The sequence below is a fragment of the Cervus elaphus genome, chromosome 11 (assembly GCF_910594005.1).
Source record: "Cervus elaphus chromosome 11, mCerEla1.1, whole genome shotgun sequence".
Taxonomy (NCBI): Eukaryota; Metazoa; Chordata; class Mammalia; order Artiodactyla; family Cervidae; genus Cervus; species Cervus elaphus.
In genome coordinates, this window is record NC_057825.1 from 101,801,803 (window position 1) to 101,819,738 (window position 17,936).

Genomic DNA, 17,936 nt, shown 5'->3' on the forward strand with positions numbered 1-17,936 from the left:
AACTGGGCCCGGCCCCCAAGCCCAGGCTGCCTTCCTCGGGCGGGGCGGCAGGCTCAGCGCGCTGTGATGGTGCCTGTTCCCCATGCCGCCCCCAGGGAGGGCAGCGGGGCAGGGGAGGACTGGGACCATCTACCCCGTTCACTTCCCCCTCGGGGTCTGACCGGAACTGGAGGTGGCAGAAGAGGCGCCAGCCCCACCTCCACCTGCCCTCTGCCCACCACTGCTCTTGGGCGCCCAGACCCTCCACCCAGCTGCCCTGCTGTGCCTACGCTGGTTTTGGCCCCCTGGAAGCTCGCGGGGGCCCAGCCCACTCAGACTCCCAGGGACCACCCCGTAAGCCGGCCGAGAGCCCGGTGCTCAGGGCTCAGCAGCAGCCGAGGGAACAGCTGGAACACAAAGAAGAAATGAAGCGCAGGCGTATGGAGCTGTTTGGGGCCCTGGGTGAGCAGGGGCCGGGGGTCAAAACCCCACCTGCAAGAGCTACCCCCCTGCACACTTGTCATGTGAGCGTCAGCCTAGGGCACAAGGAAATCTGCCTCTGCTCAAAGAAAGACATCTCCTCCAGAGGTCTCTCCAGGTACTGGGAAGCACCTCCATTCAAACCCCGCCTCCCAGGTGGGCGGAGCTTGTTACCTCGGCCTCTCTGTTGATTGTTTCCTGGGATGAGGCACAAGAAACTAACATTCACGGAGGGCCTGCTAAGCGTTCTCACTAGGTTTCAATGCAGTGTTACGGACCAGAGTTCTTGGCCTCTTTAATCAATAGAAACTGATCAGGGGCCAGGAAGAAACTCAGGTAAGGCTTCACTGGGGCCCCTGCTGCAGCAGAGGGGCTGAGAACCAGCAGCAGGTTTCCTTCTCTGCTCCCTCCCCAAGGCGGGGCATTGAGCTGCCTCCTTATTTGGGGTGAGGCTAGGGGTGTGTCCCGGGGTCGGTCTAGAGGGGTGGCTTGTTGTGTGCAGGGGGCATGCGCAGTACCCTGCTCTTGCTCCCAGCTCTCCACGTTGGGCTTCCCTTGTGGCTCAGCTGGTAAAGAATCTGCCTGCAATGGGGAAGACCTGGGTTCGATCCCTGGGTTGGGAAGATCTCCTGGAGAAGTGAAAGGCTACCCACTCCAGAATTCTGGCCCAGAGAATTCCACCCCATAGTTCATGGGGTCGCAAAGAGTCAGCTGAGCGACTTTCACTTTCACTCCAAGTTGGGCTTTTTGGTATCTTTGTACCTCAGTGTCCACAATTTGCCCAACTGCGCATGCAGGCGGTTATTTTTAAACACATAGAGTTCCTTTGTATTTTGTTGCTCCAGGAGAAGTGTATCTAGGTACAAGCATTGCATCACTGCAGCAAAGGGTCCCAGGTCCCCACTTGTTTCAATAGGATCACAGTCAACTTAAAAGGTGGGCAGTTTTGCCCATTTTAATTAAAAGACACTTGCTTCTTGGGAGAAAAGCTATGGCAAGCCTGGACAGCACATTAAAAAGCAGAGATATCCCTTTGCTGACAAAGGTCTGTATAGTCAAAGCTATGGTTTTTCCAGTATTCATGGATGGATGTGAGAATTAGACCATAAAGTAGGTTGAGAGCCAAAGAACTGATGCTTTTGAACTGTGGTGTTGGAGAAGACTCTTGAGAGTCCCTTGGACAACAAGAAGACCAAACCAGTCAATCCTAAAGGAAAACAACCCTGAATATTCATTGGAAGGACTGATGCTGAAGCTGAAGCTCCAGTAGTTTGGCCACCTGATGCAAAGAGCCAACTCACTGGGAAAGACCCTGATGCTGGGAAAGATTGAGGACAGGAGGAGAAGGGGATCAGTGGATCTCATCAGTGGATGAGATGGTTGGATGGCATCATCGACTCAATGGACATGAGTTTGAGCAAACTCTGGGAGATGGTGAAGGACAGGGAACCCCGGCATGCTACAGTCCACGGGCTCACAAAGAGTTGGACACCACTGAGTGACTGAACAACAAGAAGGGATGAAGAAGCTGAAGCTGAAGGAGATGATGTAATGTGTGCAGGGCCTTGTGGGCAGCTGTCGGGCCGCCAGTCCCATCCTTCGGCATCAGAGAACTGTCCGTCGCTGGAATCACACACGCAGGCAGCGGGAGGAACACACAGCTTCTCACTTTCCAGCCGCACCTGGCAGAGGCCAGTGCCCTGAAGAAAAAGGATCTGCAGGGTCGAATACTTGAGCCTCTGCCACAGGGTGGCCCTTGGCTCTGGGCATCTCCGGGAAAAGGTGGGGGTGGGGCAGTGCAGAGGGTCTTCTCCCCAGAGGGCATCTTTGAGCAGCCTCCCCAGGGCCCTCTGGCACCTCTCGTCAGCATCACAGGTGTTGGCCGCTGTTCGGCCTGCTGCATGCATGCAGTCATGTCTTTAGCCAAGACATTTCTACAAATCTTTTTTATGGGTATTGAAAAGAAATAACCTTGAATTTGAGAGTTGTAATGTTCCACTTCTGCAGCACTCAGAGTCTATCTCACCCCTGAGGCTCCAAACCCAGCCATCAGCAGGGAAAAAAATCCTCTGAATCTCAAGAAAAAAGAAAACAATCACTCCAAAAAGCCAAGACCCCCTCTCTGGACACCTTACCTTCGGCGTCTACAGACTTAGAATGATGTGTAAAGTGAGAACTTTGACACTCCTTGGAGGGGAGCGTCCAGCCAGGCCCCATGAAGCACAGGACCTGCTGGCTGGCGACCAGAAACAGAAAAGCCAGGAGTCACAAGACTGTTGTCCGAAGGCCTGCAGACCCACTGGCTGCGACTGCTGATCGCAACTTAGGCGATGCGCGTGACTTTTACCTGGATAGAGTCTTTAAAACCTGGTGGCCCTACAGGTGAAAATAATAAAGATTTTAGTGAAGACTTAATGAAGCCAAGACAGTTTGTGGAACATTCCAGAAAAGAGCTCCTTAACTCTGCTGTTCACTGGCTGTTTGTTTTTTCACATTGAATGAGCATGTTTGTTAATTGGTACATAATGACTGCACAGCGTTGTGTTAGATTCTGCCGTACAGTGAAGTGGCTCAAGTGTAAGCATACAGTTACCCCCTCCCTCCTGGGTCTCCTCCCCACCTGGCAGCCACCCCGCCCCCGAGGTCGTCACAGAGCACCAGGCTGAGCTCTCTGGGCAGTGCAGCGGCTTCCCACTAACCATCTGTTTTACACATGGGAGTGTATTTATGTCAGTTCTGCTCTGCCAACTCCTTCCAGCCTCACCATCCCTCCACCCTGCATCTGCATCCACATGTTCATTCTCTATGTCTTCATTTCTGTTCCTAGAAATATTTATCAGCACCATTTTTCTGGACTCCACATACATGCGTTAATCTGCGATATTTGTTTGAGCATCACACTCATTGTTGTTTCCACAGGGTGGGACACCAGGAAAATTCTTAATATTCATGCATTTTCTTTTTGCTTTTTGGCCTAGAGCTCTTTAAGTAACCAGTCATATCTTGACCTCTCTTCACAAACTTGGATTGATCTGCAAAGACATTCACTGGAGCTTTATACACAGTTGTAAAAAAGTTGGCCCTGTATATTTGTCCCATAAGTTGGGAATAGTTACATAAATTATGCTTACATCCATAAGATGGAAGAAACAGCAAGTCCGAGATGATGTTTTTCAAGGCTGTTTAACGACGTGGAAACATGGTTATGTAAGCACGCTCTAATGTTAAGTGGCACCAGCCTCACCAGACCTTTGCCACATGCCAGGCACTGTGTAAAACACAGCTGGGCCCCATCCTAACTGTAGGGTGTGGGCACTATGATTAATCCCCACTTTAGAGATGAGGAAATCGAGGCACAGAGAGTTTATGTTTCTTGCCCAGCTCAGACAGGTATAGTCAGGATCCAAACCCTGGAAGTTTGGCTACCTAACTGGTGTTTGTAACCACACTCATCATTCTGCCTCTCAAGGAATATGTGTCAAATCATCCATTGAGGCCGTTAATCAGGGTTTGCTAGAAACCTACTTCTTGAAAAATATTATACTGAATGTTTGACCCCAGAGTCAAGATGGGGAAGTAGGGAAGAAATACAGAAGCATGGTGCTGGTGAGTTCCCACCAAGCAACAGCTGGTATGGTCCCATCTGTGCAACGGTTGGGCAATGAACATGGGCAGTGCTTGTCTCTGGGGCTGGATTTCAACCCAAATGGATATTCTTCCTTGCATTTTCCTGTTGGAATTATTTTCCTTTATGGTGAGTATGATTTGCTTTTACAGAGACCTTTTGAAAAGGTCAGAGTTTAATCATAGTCCAGTTGGGGCAATATGCCATAAACTAATAAAAAGGGAGATGTAATACCCCTCACAATGCTCAGAGCAGCACTGTCTACAATAGCCAAGACATGGAGGCACCCTAAATGTCCATCAGCAAGAGGATGGATAGAGATGCGGTTTATTGTAATGGACTCTTACTCAGCCATAAAAAAGGATGAAATAATGCCATCTGCAGCAACACAAATGGACCTAGAGAGTATCATACTAAATGGCATCAGTCAGAGAAAAACAAACACCATATGATATTACTTATTTGTGCAATCTAACATATGATACAAATGAACTTACTTACAAAACACATACAGATTCAGACATAAAAAACAAACTTACAGTTCCTAAATGGGAAAGTGGGAGAAAAGGATAAATGAGGGGTTTAGGATTAACAAATACAAACTACTGTATAAGAACTAGTTAAACAACAGGATCAAATGTCCTGGAGTAAGCCATAATGGACAAAACTCTGGAAAAGAATGTGTATGTCTGTGTTTAACCAATCACTTTGCAGTACACCTGAGGCTGACACAACATGGTCAATCAACTACACTTCAAGTTTAAAAAAGGAAGATGCAAACCGCTGTCCTGGCCGGGGGTGGGAGGATCCGCGGGCAGGGAAGGCCGGGCTGAGAGCCAGGCGAGCACAGAGGTTGTGTGTGGGGTGCCTGGAGTCAGGATCCGGGTGTGGTGGACTCAGCAGGGCACAAGGAGTTTCAAGAAGGTTGGTTCTGCTGTGGTTTTTTTTCTTGAACTAAAAATGTTTGAAATGATGCAAAAGAGCACAATCTCTCTCCATTTCTCTTCTCAACCACCAGGAAGGGGCACACCACACACCCAGAAGGGTTCCCTGGAAGGACAGGTGACGGGTGGGCAGGGCCCAGCTCAGCCGTGGGAGAAGAAGGGCCCAAGCGGCTCACACCGCAGAGGAGGTTCTGGGAACAGAAACCACAGGTGAGTCAGTGTGGGGAGAACTATGTGGAGAGTCTTTAATCCAGTCCTCAGATTGCAAAGAGCTTTCCAGGGAAAGAGACAGCTGCCCCCACCCCCGCCAAGTCAAGTGGCAGCAGACTCAGGTCCCACGGGTCCTAACACAGTCCTCTTGTCCTGCCCTGCCAGGCTGACAAGGTCAGAGGAGCCTCTCCTCCCAGCCTGAGGACTCTGCTAACGGCTGTGCACACCCACCCCCCGGGGCCTCCGTGGAGATGGGCTCCGGGATGACTGAGCGGTCACCATGGCGTCTGTCGGCCAGCACTGGGTTTAGTGAAGAAGTCTGGGGACTTCCCTGGTGGTCCAGTGGCCAAGAACCCACCTGCCAATGCAACACACGCAGATTCCGTCCCGGCTCCAGGAAGATCCCACAACCACGGGGCAGCTGACCCCGCGGTCCACGGCCACGGAGCCGGCCTGCCTAGAGCCCAGGAGTCGCAACCAGAGAGGCCGCCACCGTGAGAGGCCCACTCGCTGCAGCTAGGGCAAAGCTGAAGCAGCAGTGAAGACCCTGCACAGCCAAAAACAATAAACAATTTTTAAAAAAAGAAGTTTGTTGATACATCAGACTCAGCTCCCCATTAGTAGATAACCCCATTCCAAGTTTTCAAAGAAAAGTCTGTGTCTAGAGATGAGAAGGAAGAGAGCAAACGGAGAGGCAATTTTGCCCAGAGGAATGAGTCAGAAATACACCAACCCTAGTCTCACTAAACCCTCATCACAGCCGACGACTCCAGCGCTGTGCGCCCAGCACTCACCAGCTGCAATGAGCGGTTAGGCATTTAGGCTCAGTGTGTTTCTGACTAAACGAAACCCTGAAACAGTGGGCTCCTTTCATGCTCAGTAACCTCGTACCGTGGCTTCTACTATTGCCCCCTCTTACTGACAAGAGCCGGAGGGTCAGCCAGCAGGTAACTGGCAAAGCTCGAATCTGAGGATAGGTCAGGCTGTCTCCAAATCCCTGGCTCTTGGCCTCCCTGCTGCCTGGGAATGTGGCAGCAGAGGGCCTCCTTCTAAAGTCAAGTAGACACAGGAACAGGCCAGATACCCACGCCTAACACAGGGCCATGTTCATGCTGGAGGGGCAGAGAGTCCTGTCACTCCAAATGCCAGCAGCATGGCAAAACATCACCAAGCCGCTCCAGACTTTGTTCAGGACAAAACCAAGGGTGTCTACAACTCCTGTGATGCAACAGCAACTCAGGCTGGAGAGAGAGACAGGAGCAGAAGGAAAAAGATCCACGACGAGGGGCAGACACTGTCTCCCAGACCCTGGTGGTGGTGGTTGTTTAGTCGCTCAGTTGTGTCCAACTCTTTTGCAAACCCCATGGACAGGCTCCTCTGTCCCTGGGATTCTCCAGGCAAGAATACTGGAGTGGGTTGCCATTTCCTCCTCCAGGGGATCTTCCTGACCCAGGGATTGAACCAATGTCTCCTGCATTGGCAGGCAGATTCTTTACCACTGAGCCACCAAGGAAGCCTCTCCCAATCCCTGAAGTGAAGTTGCTCAGTCGTGTCCGACTCTTTGCGCCCCCACGGACTGACTATAGCCTACCAGGCTTCTCCATCCATGGGATTTTCCAGGTAAGAATACTGGAGTGGGTTGCCATTTCCTTCTCCAGGAGATCTTCCCAACCCAGCGATTGAACCTGGGTCTCCCACATCATAGGCAGACACTTTACCGTCTGAACCACCAGGGAAGTCCCAATCCCTGGACCCAACCATAATATGCCCTCTGCCAACTGATGAGTTGCTGTCAGCAGGTTGGAAGGTTTAGCAGAAGTGCCGAGTGTGTGTAGGAAATGCCTAGTGCCCCTCAGTCACCTCAGCTGGGCATTCAGGGTCCCCCAGCTCTGTGCTCCTGTCTCCCCATGACTCTGCAGTCGCCTGGAACCCTGCCACCCTTCAGTCCCAGCCACCTCGGGGCCCAGGACCATCCCTCCTTCACCTTGAGCATCACCAGCCCCACTTTCTCCTTCTGGGGGTTCCCGGCTCCTCGTGCATGGGTGAAAGAGGGCAGAGAACAGATCTCATTGCTCAGGGAGCAGGTACTTCCCTGAGACACAAGCTCTTAACCCAGGCCCACGGGTTGTCAGGCGGGCTGTGCAGACCCTCTGCCTCTCCAGTGGGAGCTGGGCCAGCACTTTCCTTGGGTTCTCAGAGAAACCACCCTGGTTAGGTGGGTGAGTGCAGGAGGAGAGGCAGAAATGCCTTAAGGAATAAGCCTCCTCCACTCTACTATCTTCCCTGGTGGCTCAGACGGTAAAGAATCTGCCTGCAACGCAGGAGACCCAGGTTCGATACCTGAGTCGTGAAGATTCCCTAGAATAGGGAATGGCAACCCACTCCAGCATTCTTGCCTGGAAAATCTCATGGACAGAGGAGTCTGGTGGGCTACTGTCCATGGGGTCACAAAGAGTCAGACAAGACTGAGTGACTAACAATTTCACTTTCACTCCACAGTCAGGCTCCCTGTGATCCAGAACAGCACCAGCTGCAGCAAAAAATGAGCATCAAGGGCTTCCCTGACGGTCCAGTGGCTAAGAACCGACCTTCCAATGCAGGGGACACGGGTTTGATCCCTGATCACAGGCTTCCCAGAAACGCAAGACCAACTCCGGCAGGGAACTCACCCAGGAATTCAACTCACTGCTGGGCCTGCTACAATACTCTCTCCCTTTATTCTTGTACTATTGTTTTCTTATCATGTATTAATTAAATACTCAAGTAATAGATAAGTCCTCATTCATGCAGACATTACAGAAGTGTACAGAGATGTGCCAGAGCATGCCCACACTCACGCTATCATTTTATACTAATTATTCTGGGAGGGGCCAAGCTGAACCCAGGGTCTAAGCTGCCTGTGGAGAGCAACATCCAACAAGCAGGAGGCAGAGGGAGGTGACAGCCTGCAGAGGGCAGCCTGAGGGAGGTCAGGGAAGGCCTGATGGCAGAGGCAGAGGGGTCAGAGGACACACCCAGGCCTGGCCACTTGGCAGAATCACAGCCTCCATCACCCACTTAGCGTCTTAGGAATTAATTACCTGATGGCTCCAGGCAGAATCTGGGAGCTTGCAGGAGGCTGCAGGCAATCTGCAGAGGCCTGTAGAGCAGTGTTTGATGCCAAATATCAGAAGAACCCTCCGAGGATGGATTTTTATATTTTCACATTTACTATAGCTCTGATTGTGTCTCAAAGTTACTAGTTCTCTGATAGAAGAACTTGGTTGTGATAAGTTTATCAACAGCATATAGCAAAGGGATGAAACTACTCCAAGAGAACCTCTGTGTTCAGGACAGTCTTCTATCAGTCTAGTAGCTTGATTTTTTTTTTTAAAGTATATGAGAATAAGGCAATGCACTGATGAAAACAAAGGAAGCTTATCATGAAAAAGCACTGGAAAAAATCAAGACAAAAAATCAAAAGCATCATGAGACTCATCTAACATTCTTTTTTTTTTTTTCTCTTTTTTTTTTTTTTTCTTTAGAGACTCCTCTAACATTCTTTTGAATTTGTATTGATCTGGGTTCTTTTCCTTGCATTGTGGACATGTCTTCCAGATTGCTCCACTTCCAGATTGTAAAGGAGAGTTTTGTAAACCTGAAGCCTGATTAAGAAAAATTGCCAGTGAGCCTGGAGTAGAGGAAAGTTTAGGGGAGAATGGACACACATACGTGTATGGCTGAGCCCCTTTGCTGTTGACCTGAAACTGTCACAACATGGTTAATCGGCTGTGCCCCAATACAAGATGAAAAGTTTTTGTTTTTTTTTTTAAAGAAAAAGGAAAATTGCCAGTGATAAAACCCATGATGATGAAGGAAATTAGAAAGCAGTGCTGACAAGAATAAGGAACCATAGTTCTCAGGACTGGAAGGTTATAAAGAAAACTTGAGGTTTTCAGAACATGTGCTTTGTTCATGTCAGACTCACAGACGCTTTTAGTGTAGGACTGGTTTTGTGTTTTGGGGGTATCTCATTTGGCAAGGAAAGTACCTACTAGTGTATGTCATGTTTTCAAGAATATCCGAAATTTCTGGGGAAATTCTGTGAAGAATTAGATTCTAAGTCCCTACAGGGCTAAGTTAAAGGCAGATGCTTCCAACTGAAGCCCAAACACTCCTCCGGGGGCCTCAGCTTTGAAGATGTCAGGGAGAGTCCAGGATGGACAGAGCCGCGCTTCCCGAGGGCGCGGCCTCACCGCTTGCATCTCACCCGCCCTGAACAATGCATGCAGTGTTTACTAAGTCTTCTTCACAAGTATTCTATTAGAAGACTGTGATCTAGTCACTCACGAAATCCAAGAGCCCACTGAGGCCAGAGAGGCAGGGCTGACTTTCTAAGGTCACCAGAGTCAGATGACAAATCCCAAAAACCCAAATAGTTTACCCACCGATTTCAAAACCCATGGAGAGGCATCAGGACCTGATTCCCTACTCCCTTGCCCTCTTTTATTCTTGGCTGTAGTCCTGCACGTCTACCCCACGCCAGTCCCCTGAGTCATTATCCTCTGCCCCAGAAGCATGTTGAGAACTGATCTGGACCAAGGAGGAGGAGCTCCCAGAGAGCCCCGCCCCCCGAGTATCCTGCCCCTGTCTTCCTGGTTGAGCTGGTGCCCTGCGCTCTCTGCTCCTCTCTGCTCTCGATCAAGGCTCAGTCCAGGTCTCCCTCCAATGCATGCTATACCGTTTCAGCCAGACTCCTGTATCACATCCCCCGGCAACATGATAGTGATGACCTCCAGGGACTAGAACTCCCTCCCCAGGGAGTTTCCAAATCACTGGCTCACAGGACTCATTACTAGAGAGATGGATAAGTGGTGACAGCCAGGAAGTGGGGAGAAGTGGGCTAGAGCCAAATCAATGTTCCCCACTCGCAGGGCTGCTTGTTGGAAGTGTGTCTGGATGGCCAGCCATGTCACCAAGCATGCTGCCTCCCGTGGTGGGGAGGGGCAGTAACCCTCTCCCGTGGTTACTGGTGGTCACTCAAGTACTCTCAGCGTCCAAAGGTATGCAGAGTCGTCCCTTGCTTCATGTCAGGCGAGATGTTCCAGCCCTGACAGAATTCACAGGTACGGCCGGGGTAGGAGCTGGAAGTCACCCATCCCGAGCCGGGCTCCTGTGGTCACCCTCTCATGGGTGCTGGGGGAAGCTCCTTTGTTCTCCGTGGCCCCTTCCCCCACTTTGGTGTGGTCGGTGGGGGCGGGGGAGGCGCTCACTGTGGTCTGGCTTCAGGGTAGAGTAACCACAAGACGATCAGTCTGCAAAATTAAACTCAGAGGGGCAGAGTTCCTGTGTGTTCTCCTGCTAGAAAGGCTTCTTCGTGGTCTTGAGTCCTATGTCAAAAATGGCCCCTTGTGAAAAGAACTTATGTTATGGGGGAAGGATGGGGGGAGCAGGCTGTTAGGGAGCTTGGAATGGACATCTACACACTGCTGTATTTAGGATGGATAACCAACAAGGACCTGCTGTAGAGTATAGTACAGGGAACTCTGCTCAATATTATATGGCAGCCTCCATGGGAGGGGAGTTTGGGGGAGAATGGATGCATGTGTTTGTATAGCTGAGTCCCTTTGCTGCTCACCTGAAGATGTCACAACTTTGTTCATCAGCTATGCTCCAATATAAAATAAAAGGTTTTAAAAAAAAGTCCTCTGTGAGCATGTGTTGTAGATACACGCATGTAAGTCCCAGGAAGGAGTGGGGAAGGGGATAGAAATCATTCCCACTGCATTTATCACATTTTGTGTAAATTGTCTCAATCCATCTGTGTTTAATATGAAAAGCTGCATTCTACCTGCACAGGTGAGTCTAGGTGGTTATTTCAAAAATGGTAGTTCCTTATCCATCCCCCCACCACCAGGGTAATGTTTTCCACCAAGCTGATGAACAGATAAAGCTATGGTACATATATACAATGGAATATTACTCAGCCATAAAAAAGAATGAAATAATGCCATGTGCAACAGTATAGATGGACCCAAAAATAATCATACTAAGTGAAGTAAGTCAGAAAGAGAGACAAATACCATATGATACCATTTGTATGTGGAATCTAAAATATGACACAAATGAGCTTCTCAGTGAAGCAGAAACAGACTCACAGAGAGAAAGAGCACGCTTGTGGTTGCCACGGGGGTGAAGGGGCAGGGCAGGGAGAGACTGGGGACTGGGGACTCGCAGATGCAAACAGTTATCTACAGAGTGGATAACAAGGTCCTGCTGCAGAGCCCAGGGAACTGTACTTGACGTCCTGTGATAAAACACAATGGAGAAGCATAAATACACAAATGCCCTTTCTCTGTCCACTCCTCCCTGCACGCCCCTGAGGTCACCCCCAGTCTAGGCCTTCCCCGTGCCACATGAAGACCACCACAGTGGTACACAACATCTTCCCAGGCCAGTCCCCCTGCCCCAGTGTCTCTAAGAAATCAATGCATCCAGCAAACACTTACTGAGAAGCTTCCAAATGCCAGAACTGTTCAAAGTCCTGGTGCTAATCAGAAAAATAAGACAAGCAAAGTTCTTTGCTCTCACATATCTCCTTAAAAGCCAGGAAACAATTCACAAGAGTAACGTCAAGTGGTGATAAGTAAAACAGAAATAAGCAGGGTTAGTTAAGGAATAAAGAATGATAGAGGGCTATGTTATGGCAATTGCTCACAAAATGTCTTAGATAACAGCAGGCTTCTAATCCTCATCACTGCAAAGGCAGATGAAATTCTTCTGTAAACTCCAGTGAGATAGAAATTTATTTTAAAAGCTCGGGCAAGTCCCTGGAATAGAAATATTTTGTTTAAAAGCTTTCCTGAACTTTGGTATTTTAATAAAGACCCCATGATATGAAGCTTATTTCTTGGTTATCAAAAAAAAAAAAAAAATGAGGGGCTTCCCTGGTGGCTCAGTAGTAAAGAATCCACCTGCCAATGCAGGAGACATGGGTTCAATCCCTGATCTGGAAAATCCTACATATTGCAAAGCAACTAAGCCCATGGGCCACAGCTACTGAGCCTGTGCTCTCGTGCCCAGTAGCCGCAGCTATTGACGCCCTCAATCCACAGAACCTGCGCTCTGCAACAAGAGCAGCCACCACTATGAGGAGCCTGCATACAACTGCCGCTAGCGAGCAGCCCCCACTCCCCACAGCTAGAGAAAAGCCCGCACAGCAACAGAGACCCACGTAGCACAGTAAAAAATAATAAAAGTGTGTTTTTCAAAAAAGGTGAACTTCCCTGGCAATCTATAGTTAAGACTCCATGCTTCCAATGCAGGGGTTGCAGATTCAGTCCCTGGTCAGGGAACTAGATCCCTCATGCCGTTTAGCAAAAAAAAAAAAAGAAAGAAAGAAAGAAAGAAAATGGCTGATGGAGACAAAGCTGCTGTTTCACACAGAAAGGCCCCGGGAGCCTCTGTAAGGAGGGGCCTGCAGGGGATGAGGAAGCTAGCCATGCAGATACCAGAAGACAAGTGTTCCAGGCAGAGAAAACAGTGAGTGCAAAGGCCCTGGGGCAGGCGCATGCTCTTTGACTAAGGGCAGTCAAGCAGTCTGATAAAGAAAGAGAAAGTAAGCAGAGTGATCTGGGTTAGAAGTGAAGTTACAGAGGTATCACAGACCAGACCATGGAGAGCTTTGTAAGCCATGGAAAACACTAGGAATATCAGACTGAGAAGAATGGGGAACTATTTGATAGTTTTGAGCAGAGAAGTGGAATGACCTGACTTGTTTGCAGAGGATGCTGAGGACAGCCTGCAGTGGAGGGAGGAGAGACACAGGGAATCCAGCTGGGCATCACTTGCGGTGGTCCAGACACCGTGTAAGGATGGCTTTGAGTGCCAGGTGGGGAGAAGTGGATGGATTCTGGACATACCGCAAAGGTGAAGCCAACAGAATCACTGATGGGCCAGGTGTCAGTCGTGAAAGAAAAAAAGTATCAGAGATGACTCAGAATTTTCACCTTGAGTAGTTGGGAGGATGCAGGGGTGGGAGGTCGGCTGCAGGAAGAACAGGCTGGGGAGAGAGCAAGGAGAGTGCTCAGTCTGGGGTGTGTCAAGTTCACGATGACTGAGGTCCAGGTGGAGATGTGAAGCTGGCAGCTGGCTCTGTGTCTGGAACAGGAGAGATTCCAGACTGAAGGCTTATACAGGATAGAAGAGAGTGTGTAGTTGCTATTTTTTCTTTTTTCTTTTCTTTTTTTTTTTTTTTGGTCTTAAACAGTAGTCTTTATTTATACAAAGCAGTGCAAAATGAGGCAGTTCCTCAAAGGGTGACTCGGAGCTAGAAAATCCATCCTGGGTGTGAAAGTGTTAGTGTTAGGTGGTAAACCCTATCCTACTCTTTGTGACTGTGGACTGTAGCCTGCCAGGCTCCTCTGTCCATGGGATTATCCAGCAAGAATACTGGAGTGGGCTGCCATTTCCCACTCCAGGTGTAGTTGGTATTTGATGTATTGCATGTGGGTGCACGCACACACACACACACTGCATGCAGTAACACAGTTGACACTTGAACAACATGGATTTGAACTGCACAAGTCCATGTGTACACAGATTATTTTTTTCAATAAATACACGCTACAGTACTACATATCCTGAGGTTAGCTGAATCCAAGTCACTAAGTTATGCCTGACTCTTTGCAACCCCATGGACTATAGCCCAGCAGTCTCCTCTGTCCGTGAGATTTTTCCAAGCAAGAACACTGGAGTGGGTTGCCATTTCCTCCCCCAGGGGATCTTCCCCACCCAGGGATCGAACCCAGCTCTCCCGCATCTCCTGCACTGGCAGGCGGGCTCTTTACCTGGGAAGCCCAAATCCAAGGATACTGAGGACCAAACTGAAAAGTTATACACTGCCTGCCAATCTCCTTGTCATTCTAGGAGCAACCAAATATATGTCTGACATTCAGACCATCGACAGAGCAGAGATGTTTGCTGGTGGACAGATGCAAACCGACAGCCCTGAGAAGGAATCTAAAACCAGACTCAGCTGTTCACTTAGAGGGTGAGCAGAGAAAGAGGAGCAGGCTCTGTGAATGAGCCTGGGGACCTCTAGCATGTTTGTCTAAAACAAAGCTTCAGCTATTCACCCCCCAGAATCATCCAAGACGTCTGTTGTCCAAATGCTTGGAGTACAGAGTCTGCTCATCCTGCAGCCTTACAGGCCCTCTTCCCTTCTTCCTGGAGCTTCCATCAGGCCGGTCCCAGTGCCACTGCCCCCTCACACCATGCCCACCCCACCCCCAGAGCCTGGTTCACTCTATTGTCCTCTGTAGGAGGGTCTATGCTGGGGTGTTCTTTCTGCTTGACTCATTCCAACTAAGCCACCCAAGACTGTCTAAGCCCCGGGCTTCCCATAAGCACCGCTATAACCCCTGTCCCAGGCTTCCCTGGTGGCTCAGTGGTAAAGAATCTGCCTGACAATGCAGGAGCCTGGGTCCAATCCCTGGCTTGGGAAGGTCCCCTGGAGAAGGAAACGGCAACCCACTCCAGTGTTCTTGCCTGAGAAATCCCATGGACACGGGAGCCTGGAGGGCTACAGCCCATGGGCTCACAAAGAGTCGGGCACAACTCAGCAACTAAATGGCAACTCCTGGCCTGTGGGGTCCCCCGTGGGGCCCCCTCCCAAGGGCAGGCCGGGGCCTCTGGCCTTGACCACTGACCAGGCTCCACTCATGCATCAGCCCTCACGGGAACGCGGTCTCTGACCTTGCGAGGGCGAGGATGGATCTCTGTGTCCTGGCTTCCCTGGTGCTTGGCACTGCCTGGCACTCATGACGCTGATGAGCGCTGTGTAAACAAAGAGAAGGGCCATCCATCACGGAGTCCTCAGCGACCCCTGCCCCGGGGTGGCTGCCCCCAGCATCCGTGGGCAGCCAGCAGCAAGGGAGTCTGACCACAGGGTTATTTTTCTCTTCCTGATAATCCATGCTCAGCCCAGCACCCTCCTGCTCCTCATGAGAGAAGAAGTGGGGGCTTTCTCCTCCCACCCCATGACTTCACCCCTCTTGGCGGCTTTGAATTTGGGCGAGAACAAGATCAGGTTCTCCTGGGGTCCCCTCCCCCCCGTGCCCACGACCACCCTTCCCACAGGGAGAAGTGTCTCCCCTCCCTGGAGGATGAAAGAGCCTTCCTCCAACAGCAAATTATTTCTAAACTGTATATCTTGTTTAATGCATTTCAAAATTGAAAGAAAATACTTCCCCCACAATTACAGTCATTTTGTAACTAAACCCCACAGTTTCCCAGCTCCTTCCAAACCTACTTATTTTAAAACAGAAAAACACTGCCATTTCCCAACATGGTCTTTATGGAGTAAACCAGGGTGCATAGAGGCGACCGCTTTACTCTCCAGAATTGTCCTAGGACCATTGGATTAAAGACAAATTGTGTGTGTGTATGTGTGTGTGTGCACACGCGTGTGCTAAATCACTCAGTCATATCCAGCTCCTTGCGACCCCATGGACTGCAGCCCGCCAGGCTCCTCTGTCCCTGGGATTCTCCAGGCAAGGATACTGGAGTGGGTTGCCATGCCCTCCTCCAGGGGGTCTTCCTGACCCAGGGGTTGAACCCATGTCTCTTACCTCTAACCTGCATTGGCAAGCGGGTTATTTACCTCTAGAGCCAGTTGGGAAGACCAAAGGCAAATTAGAAATCTTGAATGCTTTTCTCTTTTGGAGAGGTTTTGAAAGCCAGGTTTTCAGCGAGGCAGGTTCTCGTGAAAGTACACGGTACCAGGCAGGGCCCCTGAGCCCAGCCAAGGACACGGGGAAAGCTGACCCCGTGACTACTGGCGCCTGGAGGCTGGCGGGCCGTGGGCCAGGGATAGCCTCCCACAGCCACGGGGCCGAGGCAGGGGCCTCCCGGGACCTTCCCACCCTGGGGCAGGACCCCCATGCCTTCTCTAATATGAGCTGCATTCCAGGAAGCGACTCACAGACGTAGAGACGAACTTCCGGTTGCCAGGGGACGGGCGGGGGATGGATGAACAGGGAGTTCAGGACGGACATGCGCACAGTGCTGTATGTAAGACAGATAATCAACGAAGGCCGACCGTGCAGCCCAGGAAGTCTGCTCCGCGTTCTGCGGCAGCCTGGATGGGAGGGGAGGGGGGCCTGGGGGAGGATGGATACTCGTGTATGTATGGCTTTGCTGTCCATCTGAAATTATCGCAGCATTGTTAGTTGACTATACCCCAATACAATATAAAAGGCTTAAAAGTAAGAAATGAAAGGCAAGAAGTTCAGAAAGGAAGGAAAAATATGAGCTGTAGTCCAGAGGTTTGTGGTGTGATACTTGCTGGTGTCAGCTCACTGTTCTCAGTGGGGAGATAGAGACGTTCCTCCCTTCCCACCCCAAACACGGCTTTAGATGGAGTGAACCTCACCTAAACTTGACCCTGGGTCTTACCTCCACGTGTGTCCCCCAGAGGTGCCTGGACTCCCACTCCAGAGCAGTCACAGATAAACTAGGTGTTCAACAGCAACCACAGCTCAGAAACGGTGAAAATGTGAGGCAGCATCCTGAGAATTTAGGATAATAAGAAAAATCCTTTTTTTCTAAGGCCAAATTTTACCTAGTGATGAAAAGTGATGCTGTCTAAATGCCACAAGTCACATGATATGAAGACACAACAGAACCACAGACACAGCTTGTGCCTGCCGTGAAATATGCAAGTTATGGTTGGGTGAGTAGGATTTTGGTTCAGGAAGAGGAAAAAGTACTGGAGTTGCATTGTGGTGATGGGCTTCCCAGGCGGCCCTAGTGGTAAAGAACCCGCCTGCCAATGCAGAAGGCGTAAGAGATGCTGGTTCAATCCCTGGGTCAGGAAGACCCCCTGGAGGAGGTCATGACAACCCACTCCAGTATTCTTGCCTGGAGAATCCCAAGGACAGAGGAGCCTGGCCAGCTACAGTCCATGGGGTCACAAAGAGTTGGACACAGCGGAAGTGACTTAGCACGCATGCACAGTGGCTACAGAACAATGTGAATGTACTTACTATCACTGAACTGTACACTTAAGCATGGTTAAAATGGCAAACTTGAGTTATGTAGATTTTAATCACTATAACAAAAATAAAATATTTATAAGCTTAAAAACAAAACAATAAGCTGGCTCAGAGTTAGCAATGAAGAGGAGGAAATATCCACTCAAACTCCTAGATCAACTTGGGTTAAATCTCCCTTTAACTTTTCAGTTACTTGAGCCAATAAATTTTTTTTCTTGGCCACATTATGCTGCCAGCAGGATCTTAGTTCCCTGACCAGAGAACAAACCCGCCCCCCTGCAGTGGAGGCGGGGCATCTTAACCACTGGACCACCAGGGAGGTCCCGTAAATTGTTTTTAAGTCGTCAAATTAAAAAAAAAAAAAAAAGGCAAAAAAAAAAAAGATTTCAAAAGAAGCAACCATTTCACACTTTGGAAGGTGGAAAGGCACGATGAGCAAGGGGCTTCTGAAATACACTGCTTGGGGCTTCCCTGGTGGCTCAGTGGTGAAGAATCCACCTGCCCGTGCAGGAGACTTGGATATGATTCCTGATCCAGGAAGATCCCACATGCCGTGGAGCAACTAAGCCTGAGTGCCAGGAAAAAAACAAAAAATAGAGCGGTGACCCAGGTGCTGTTCACAAACAGGATGCCCCCAACCCCCCGCAAAGGGCTCTTAAAACA

General features: G+C 49.9%; 2 long non-coding RNA genes across 2 annotated transcripts; one reads left to right on the forward strand and one right to left on the reverse strand.

Moving 5' to 3' along the window:
• The first annotated feature begins 671 nt into the window (after positions 1 to 671).
• LOC122704058 lies at positions 672 to 5,861 on the forward strand. Its single transcript, XR_006343698.1, has 3 exons — positions 672 to 795; positions 5,103 to 5,238; positions 5,404 to 5,861. It is a non-coding gene; the product is annotated as an uncharacterized LOC122704058 (long non-coding RNA).
• On the reverse strand, positions 5,651 to 16,191 carry LOC122704059. Its single transcript, XR_006343699.1, has 3 exons — positions 15,881 to 16,191; positions 14,974 to 15,054; positions 5,651 to 5,785 (listed from the first exon to the last, which is right to left on the reverse strand). It is a non-coding gene; the product is annotated as an uncharacterized LOC122704059 (long non-coding RNA).
• Positions 16,192 to 17,936: the final 1,745 nt, after the last annotated feature.